The 10417-nt window shown below is 31.4% G+C and overlaps 1 pseudogene; it reads right to left on the reverse strand.

Annotated features, from left to right (window-relative positions):
- On the reverse strand, nt 1-644 carry LOC109126356 (annotated as a pseudogene).

The raw sequence follows: 10417 nt of genomic DNA on the forward strand, positions 1-10417 counted from the left end.
TTAGACTGTACCAAACAGACTACTATAGTATCGATCAAACTCCTCTACCCCTATAGTCTTCCGAACCCCATGTCTCGGCCCTGAATCTACTATAGGGTCATAGAAAGCTGCGAGCTTCTAGAACAGTCCTGACTCGAGTATCTGGTCGACGCTGTTGCACATGAGCTTGAACAGACTGGCTCCGAAACATCCACCCAGAAGATGCAGCATCTGTTGTACCTTAGGTCCGAGAATGTTGAAGAAAGACTCAAATTACAACCGAAGGATCAGTTTCCGGGTCAAACGCCGGGCAAGGAAAGCATGATTGAAAGATTTGGATCCACCCACTGTGATAGAGAGTTTTCCGTTAGAAATGGACACTGTCGCTAAAGAACAAAGCTCTGATGGGGTAAGTTTACCATCTTCCAGGCAAAAATCACCAAGAAGATGGTGCGGGACTCCACCTTGTTCATGGACTGGGATAAGATTTGCTATAATCTCTATGCCACTTTAGATTTGCATTTTATCAGAGTTAATGATCTGGCCAGAAAAATGTTTGGCGAGATCGACGGAGAGCCGTGACTTGCCAGTGCCGGCAGTTCCTGTGATGAGGATCGGGCCACCTTTTCCTTGGAAGTGTTTGGCCCTGATTGGACGATGCACATGGTCACTGATCGTGGTCGCCCCGAAATAGTAGTGACGGTGGAAAGGGGAGAATGGCAAAATGGTGATTACATCACAAGGTGATGAGTGCTGCCATATATATATTTTTTTGGTAGAGATCACGAAACTATGTTGGTTTTTTTTGTTGTTGTTATTGAATGAAAACTTTTTGCTTTAACTTAGCTCTCCCCTCAGTGGTGATGTGCCTTCTTGTTTATATAGTCCGTTCATATCTATCTGTATCTGGAAAACCTAGTATAATATATTTTGTAACATGATAATAAATGCAAATACGTACGTACGTACATGCATATCCCTATATATTATAGTAGTGTAGAAACAGAAAGAGAAAATTGTAACTAATATCATAAACATCTTTGACAAATTAAATTATGTCCCCCCATTGTTAATTTCTTTGTTTTAATGTATTATTAAGTTAAGACCAAAAGACAAAGATGCATGCATACGCATGTTTCATGTTTGTCACCCTGACATGAAAGAAGAAATTTTGTTTTTTAGTTGTTTTGAAAAAGAAGTTTAGATTAAATTTTTAACATTGCATGGATCCTTATTTTAGCACGGATAACACTTAACTTAAGAGTATTATATGCAATGTTCAAATGTTAAATCTAGAACTCCTTTAAAAAAAAAAACGTTCGTGCATGTCAACGTGGGGAACATGTATATTTATAATCATAACACACTATATATTGCTCTTTATTCTAATAATAATTTATCAGTAAAGATTGTTAAAATTGTTCTAACGTAGTTTGTAAGAATTTTAGTTTAATGAAAGTTTTAAATACGTTACAAAAATATTAATAATCCTATTGTTAGAATGAAGAGCTAAACCAGGAATTTTTTTTTGGATTGGCTCAATAGAACCATACAAGTTTCGACCATGCCCATGTTTTTAAACAGCTTACAGAAATTCCCCGTATCCTATGTAGCAGACTGTAACCGTCCAAACCACTACCCAAATTAATGTCTGGATGATGAGAGAGATACTGGAAGCTTCCAAGTTCCAGAGATCAGTCAATGCGGGAATTAAGAGAGATGCCTAAGTGAGAAATTAAGTTTTTTTTTTAAAAAAAAAAAAAAAAGAAAAAAAAAAGAGAAATTAAGTTTTAAGTATAAATAATTAAATATTCATTGTTTTTTTTTTTTGACGATCAATTAAATATTCATTGTTAAGAGACGTTACTTTTGAGATATTTAGTGTGTGTCAGGGAAGAGAAACTGAGAAACATGTGAATATTTTGGATTTATATGGTGAAGTTTAAATCACTAACTGCCATTTAAAAGGAGTGGATTAGGAGGGCGCAACAAATACAAATGCTTTTTCAGATAACCCGAAGAGAAATCTGAAGAATCAAACAAACTGTTTGGCCAATATATAATTAATCTTCGGATTTTGAAACGTTTACTAAAATATATTAATAAGCATTTCACAGAATTTGATATGTGCCTTTCCCAAGAGTGAGAGCACGACGGTTACGAAGGAAATATTGTTAGAAATTTGATTATCTTTGATAGTATCAAATACTAGTATAATTTGGCATGTGTAAGAAATTTGATTATCATCACCATATCGTATTTTTATACTAATGTTAATAAATGTCTCAGTCATAAGATACTATTTTTTTCTCTTTTTTTTTTTTAAAATAATTTTACATCCTCTATATAATAAAACGGAAGTACACAGTACACAACAATTTTTGTAGATTATATAATTCTAGACGACATACAGGTAGACAGGGCAGAATTTTCGACCTTATGTCTAGAAACGCAAATGTAAGTGTGGACTCTCTGGCATGCCAAGCGCGTACATCCCTGCATTATGTTTTGTATGTAAACAATTTTCCACCAAATTGGCTCGTTTTAGCTAATCTTTTGTTGATAAAAAAAAAGTACACAACAATTTTTGTAGACTATATAATTTCTATAACTTGGTTACAAAATAGGTTATAGATTAAATATAGTTTGGTTACAAAAAAGATTATAAATTAATTGCTCCAAGCTATATGAATACACTTAAGAATATCCAAAAAAAATATTCTGAAAGAGAATATTCTAATGATTTATATAATTTCCAAAATAAATTCTTTAGTATTATTCCATGTATTGTTACAATATATATACTGTTATAAATCAAAATGAACAAAATTTTAGCAATTTATCACAATTAATCGTGATTTCCGGGATCTTATTGAACAGTTAAAACTAAAATCTTACCTAAGCACGGGTCATACTAAAACACTTTTACCAAACATGTTCAAAAATTTAAATAAAAATAAACAACAAACATAACCATTTCTCATACATAAATATACAAAATTAATAATATAAAGCTTACAAAATATGTATTTTTTTCAAGCCATCATATTTAACATATGATTTTGTTTCATAGTTTTTTATCCAAAATTTTTTTTAGAAAAAATCATATAATTATATTTTATTCTAAAATTATAATATAAATAAAAGAAATTTCAACCCGTGCTCTAACACGGGTCCTAAGTATTTTAAAATCAAAGATATTATGATGTATGCAGTACATAAGATTAGATTCTAAAATCTAAGAAAAAAATATATTGTACCCAGTTAGTGTCCTTAATTCTACTCATGAAAACATAAAGGACGAATCCTAGAGGTCACATAGATCTAGTGTCAACGACTTAAGAGATGACTATATTATTTATGGGGCTAAATCCAGATATCCTATTAACCAGAAACAATATTATATTATTTTAATATTAATATTTTTAAAGATCTGTTTTTGTGTTTTTCTTTTACTTTTTAAATGATGTTTACAGAGCCTAATTTGAAAATATAATTTCAAAGAATTTAATATATGAAAATTGAAAATATAAAACTTTGAAAGCTGAGCTTTTAAGATCTTTGAAAATTGTTGAGCTTTTAATTAATAACTTTACTCTAGATATTAACAAAACTATTAAGTTAAAATTGTTTGAAGAGAAACAAAAAGTAACACATGCAAGTAAACTCAACTTTAATTAGAAATCTAGATAATTTTGAAATTATGAAAGTGACTGGAAAAGCTTGACTAAACTTTTGTTTAATTTTATATGTGAAATTTTATGTGTATCATCTATTCGACTAACATCACATGAAATTTTCTCCAAATAAAAATTTATACGAGGTCACTTTCTTAAATAAAAATAAATAAATCATAGGTCAACAGTTATCGAAATTCTTAACGAATTTCAAATTATCTGAAGTCATCACGCCCTTTGTGCAGCCTAGATCTTGGTCTACTATCTTTAGATCTTGGTCAACTATCGAGTAAGCTATGCATGCTCCTTGATTTCTTGTCATAGCGAGAAACATAATACTGTATATTTCTTTTTACCTCTCTTCCAGTTTTTGGTACTTTCATTTCGACTTTTTTTGAAAGATTTAAAAGAAAAAATATTGAAACTGTTGTAAACTATATTATAAGCTTGTAGGCAACAAGATGTGTATTATAAGATGAATCAAAGGAAAAGATATCTAGAGAGATGAGTGTATGGATTTGAGAGAGAAAACTAGAGAGAAGCTAGAGAAAAACTTAGAGAGATACAAAGACTTCTCACTATTTTTCTCTTCTACATGACTCCTATTTATAGAATGACAATACAAAGAAAAGGGTAGAGAAGTTGTTGACAAGTGGTGTACAAGTGTCACAAGTGTTACATGCATTGCATGAAGGAGGGACACTTGTGGTGATGTATACTCACACAATTTTATAACACTCCCCCTTGAGTATCCATCACTAGTGATGAGTTACATACTACCTCATTAAAAACCTCATCATGGAAAAACCCAATAGGATAAAAACCATGACAAGGAAAAAAGAGTACAGTAGTGTAAACTCCCCCTCGAAAAAACTTCACAGATCTCGTAGATGTCGCATTCCAATACTATGAATATGCTTTCTGAATGTTGAAGTAGGAAACACCTTTGTAAACATGCTTTATAGTTTCCAACGTTAGTGATGCAATCTCCCCTTTCATCATTGACATTCTCTGTCGAGGTCGATCTTTTGCGTATTATTTGCTGCCTCGTTAAAAACCTTGTTATAGAAAACCCCAGTGGGATAAAAACCATGATAAGGGAAAAAGAGTGCAGCCACGCGAATCATCATATTCTCCCCCTGGAAGTATCATCTTCAAAATATGCTTTTTGATCTTTGAAGATGCATTCTATATGAGGTAGTCGGAAGCACATCTGTAAATAACTCTGCTACATTGTTACTTGAGTTGATTGACTGGCTATCAACTTCTTTATTCTTCTTGAGTGTAAGAGAGGAATATGTCTTCTTTTGTCGCTCTTGGTGTAGCTTCCTTTGAATATGGGCGACATATACAACAATGTTGTTGGCTTTGGTGACCACTTCGGTTGCTTCTAGCTAATGGGTCTCAACAAGCATTAACTAGTTGATGCTGATTGAACCCTCAGTTCGAAGTTCTTCACCAACATGTTACGACGCTCCAGGCTTAGGCAGGTAACTATTAGTTGATGTTCGGGCATCATCTGAGCCATTATGGATTCTCGATATGGCATATGAAGCATAGTTATTTTGGCATGACTTGAATAAGCGACGACCAAAGTCTGTCACTAAAACGTCCCGAAGTCGCTGTTTTGTGATATATCTTTATATACATCCGATATAAATCTTCCACCTACAAAAACAACAAGACCAAACATGGGGCTTCTAAAAGATAGTAAGTCCAAGTTGNTTCCATATTTCCCGTAATGACATGGTTAATCGAGATCTCTTTAATCATTATATAAATGATCTTATTCAGGTACCTGATTTCGTTATTAACCATATCAATCGGTTTCTCTACTTCTCAAGAGAAGTATCTTGCTCCTCTTTAGGAGTCTGNATTATATGTATATATATATATATATATATATATATATATATATATATGACTTCCTTTAGAAGTGACTAATATAACATTTATTTTGATAGATGTTTAGTTTAGAATATCTAGAGACATGTCTTTCCAAGATCTTTTATTTTAAATAACTCTTCAAGAGTTTTTTGATGATGTTCAAAATCATCACTGTTATGAATTCTCGAGAACATAATTATGATATCATATATATTCGGGGTAAGCTCTTCAAGCATCCCATGAGGCATATTTCAAGTCATTCATATAGCATCCATTTTGTTTGATAAGGTATATTAACAAAACATGGCGCGACACACCATTTTGTTATATCATTATACCCTTTTGATGCTTTGACCACTAGTCCAAATATTACTCGTTTTCATACGAGTTTATATAGACTTGATTACCTCTTTATTGGCCAATATATATATCTATACGCTCACAGAGCGGAGATTTATGATCCTCATTAATCACATTGCGCGATATAATATTTTTATTGTCGACATTATGTCTTTGGTTCCATATTTCCCGTAATGACATGGTTAATCGAGATCTCTTTAATCATTATATAAATGATCTTATTCAGGTACCTGATTTCGTTATTAACCATATCAATCGGTTTCTCTACTTCTCAAGAGAAGTATCTTGCTCCTCTTTAGGAGTCTGTGTGCTCCTCTCTGGGAGTCTATTAGCTCTTCTTAAAGAGTCTATCTACTCCTCTTTAAAAGTTCATTTGCTCCTCTTTTGAGAGTATAATCCTCTTTTTAATTTGCTCCTTCTTCTTTTCGAGGATTTTATTTATCATAGGAACCAAAGTAGTCTATCACGTTTCTTATGTGTCATAGACTTAGTATGTCATCCGCCAGAGACATATTTTTATTGGAGCATTTTTAGCTAGGATGTGAAATTTCTTAGAACTTCAAGTTCATATTTATTTATGTGGGTATCAATAATTATCTGAAATCTCATCCATCAGCTTATTGCATTTGATTTGCAATATATGTTTTGAATAGTGATCTATTGAACTTTTGAATACTTTCAAGTTCATATTCATTGTATTCATTTGTTCAAAGATTACTATTCAATGATTCTCCCATAATGAAGGGGAACTTTTATCATCCAACTTGATGAGATGCAAATCTTGCAATACGCACATCTCTCATAAGATGGCTCTATATTATTAGAGCGGAGACTTATCTCCCGCATCTATATATTTCATTCTCTTTGGATGATATTTTTATGTGGTGTAGAGGAGCATTTACAATATATATTACACACCCATAATATTCAAAATGAGAAATATTTAATCTCCAACCATGAATATATAACATGCGATAAATAAATCTTTCAAACTGTTGGCCTCATATATAATATATTTTACATGCAAAGTTGCATGTTCCATGTAAAAACATAGAGACTACATCACCATGAATCGTTTTACAATCTTTTGGAGTTGCACTATGAACGATTCATTATAGCTCATTTTGAGAGTGAACATCATGGATGTTACACTTTATCACATGTGACATATATGTGATAAATTATGGGATATGACTTCACCAAAGTTATATCGCTATGGGGTTTCAAATTCACCAAAATTTATCTACTTATTGTCGATGTGTGATTCTTTTAATTCTCCCCCTCGAGATGATAACTCTTGGAGTTCAATCATCTCGTACTGAATCCCACTTAAGGATCAACAACATACCGATTTCGGTCATGTGTATTATCTTAGATTTTTATAAAGATGCGAGTCTAGTATCATCCCCTCTCAAGATGATGACTTTTCATGACTATTCATCTTGCACCGAATCTTACTTTCAGATCGGTTGTATTCGGGGTTTAATTTAGGGATTTATTAAAGAAATCAAACCATCATATATATACAGTGAGCTTGTTAATCCAAAAAGGATGGTGAATGAGCCAACATTATATGATTCTGAAGGCATACCACAGAATTAAGGAGGAGGTATACAACCATCGACTCCATAAATAATAAATAGAATTTTAAAATTAATTTTAATAAACTGATACAAATATAATATAAATTATATTACCTCAGAAAATGTGAATGGAGGCATGCAATGCTTGAATAAGCTTATTTTTCTTTTCATAAATTTCAATGATATTTAATATCATTTATAGATCATGATGGATTGATTAGTTATGCTATGCTTAAAGGAAGCATTAGTAAATTTCATATTTTACTATTATTTTGCCATCTTTATTTTTGCATGATATAATTATATATATATATATATATGTGTGTCTCCAATATGGTTGAACATGCGATAACATATTTATTTATTGTCTCAATATAATAATTTTATACAGACAAAATGTCTTTGAAACTCCATGAGTTTATTTGAGACTTTGGAGAACACAAGACATCGATAATTAGACCTTCCAATTATTTTTTTGCACTGTCTAAAATATATTGACATTTGCCTAATATATTCTCATAAGAGAAATATATTTTTGATTAAAGACATTTCATTGTCTTTAAATCTTATATAACACATATAATTATTCTTTACGAATAAATAAAATTGAATAAACAAACATATAAATTCAGAAAATAAAATTAAGAGCTATAGCCTTATATATAAGAATTTAATAGACATAACTTTTCTTTAATCGTTGGCAGAGCCTATCATATATAATGATCAATCCATAAAAGACAAAGCTTTTTATTTCATCATTAATGAGGCAGAACCTCTATATGTATAATGATCAGTCCGGAAATGACATAGCCTTATATTGATCGTATAGGAGGCATAGCCTGCCATTTTTAACAATCTTTCCGGAAAAGACATAGTCTTTTGTTAGATCTGGAAGGAGGCAAAGCCTAGGGGTGTCAAAATGGGTAGAAACCTATGGGTTTACCCTGTTTGTCTATTATTTTAACGGGTATGGGTTAAGTTTTTATAACCATATAAATAAATGGGTTTTGATGGGTTCGTCCAATGGATCCGTGGGTTTAACGGGGTAAACCCATTAGGGTTATGGGTTACCAATGGGTTAATGAAAAAAAACAAAAATAATATAATATATATGTTTATATTAATATGTAAAATATCTTGTTTTTGCAACTAATTTATGTAAAATATCTAAAATAAATGTTAAGGTTTTTTCCTTTGCTAAAAAAAAAAAAATTACTTTTATAATTCTATTTTATTTAATATATTATGGATTTAATATTAATTAATTAATTTTATTTTATTTATATATGGGTAACCCATTTAGCCACTGGGTTTTACATCATTGGGTTTGGGTATATAAATTCAACCCATTATAATAAATGGGTCGGGTTGAATCCGCCCACGAAAATCTCGAATCCATGTGGGTATGGGTCGGGTCGGATCGGGTTATCCATTTTGACACCCCTAGCAAAGCCTACCATATAAAACGTTCTATCTATCCGGAAAAGACATAGCTTTTTTTGATCGTAAAGGAGGCAGACCCTACCATATATCTAACGATCTATCTGGATATGATTTAGGCATTTAGCTATAGATTTGATCGTTAAAGAGGCAACGCCTACAACTTATGACGATCAATCCGGAAAAGGCATAATTTTACGATGTCTATAATATTTATGTTCTATAAACATAACTGAAACAATATAAACTTACTTACCTCGTAAAAGCTCCAGCGGTAAAGACATCGTGCTGATAACGTGTTGTGAACTATATTATAAGCTTGTAGGCAACAAGATGTTTATTATAAGATAAATCAAAGGAAAAGATATCTAGAGAGATGAGTGTATGGATTTGAGAGAGAAAACTAGAGAGAAGCTAGAAAAAAATTTAGAGAGATACAAAGACTTTTCACTATTTTTCTCTTCTACATGACTCCTATTTATAGAGGGAGGAGACAAAGACAAGGGTAGAGAAATTGGTGACAAGTGGTGTACAAGTATCACAAGTGTTACATGCATTGCATGAATGAGGGACACTTGTGGTGATGTATACTCACACAATTTTATAACAGAAACGTCTTTCTGGAAGTTTTCTAATATGCTAATTTTTTCTTATAAAAAATAGAAAGTAGATTTGTTGTTAAATGATGGAATCAATGTTTATTGCATTGCAAACCCGCGTTATGATGTGATTAATATTTTAAATTTTATTTTTTGATATCTCAATTTTTTATAAAAGATAGAAAGTAGAAATTTTTTTTGGACAATAGAACTGATGTTTATTGCATTGTGAACACGCGTTATGATGTGATTAATGTTGTTTTAACTTTATTTTATTTTACCTTTAAATTTTTTATTCAAGATAGAAAGTAGATTTTTCGTTGGGCGATAGAACCAATGTTTATTGCATTGTGAACATGCGTTATGATGTGATTAATGTTGTTTTCATTTTATTTTTTGATCTGTAATTATTTTTATAAAATATAGAAAGTAGATTTGTTGTTGGGCGATAGAATCAATTTATTGCATTGCGAACATGTGTTGATGTGATTAATATTATTTTGATTTATTTTTCTATTTGAGAAATTTTTATAAAAGATAGAAATGATATGTGCCAATCTTCTTTCAAATTGAGCCTCCCCTACAACAAAATTGAATGTTATAGTCTTATAGACAAAGACATTTTTCTATAAGTAATATATAATTTCAAAAAATGTCTAAATCTCTTCCCATAGTGTGTCTCTAGTCTGATGAGGCAAGTGCCTCTAATCATTAAGTAGGACAGGTACATGTTCTCTCACAAGCGGCCTAAGGAAAGATGAAAGTATCATTGATCCATCACCTACATGCTCACAGATAGATGTAAATTCAACTAATACCTTGTCGTTATGGTGTTTTGCAATTTTCCGCATTCTAGTTGGTCCTCTTGTTTTTTTTTTTTTTTTTTTTTTTT

The sequence above is a fragment of the Camelina sativa genome, chromosome 9 (assembly GCF_000633955.1).
Source record: "Camelina sativa cultivar DH55 chromosome 9, Cs, whole genome shotgun sequence".
NCBI lineage: Eukaryota > Viridiplantae > Streptophyta > Magnoliopsida > Brassicales > Brassicaceae > Camelina > Camelina sativa.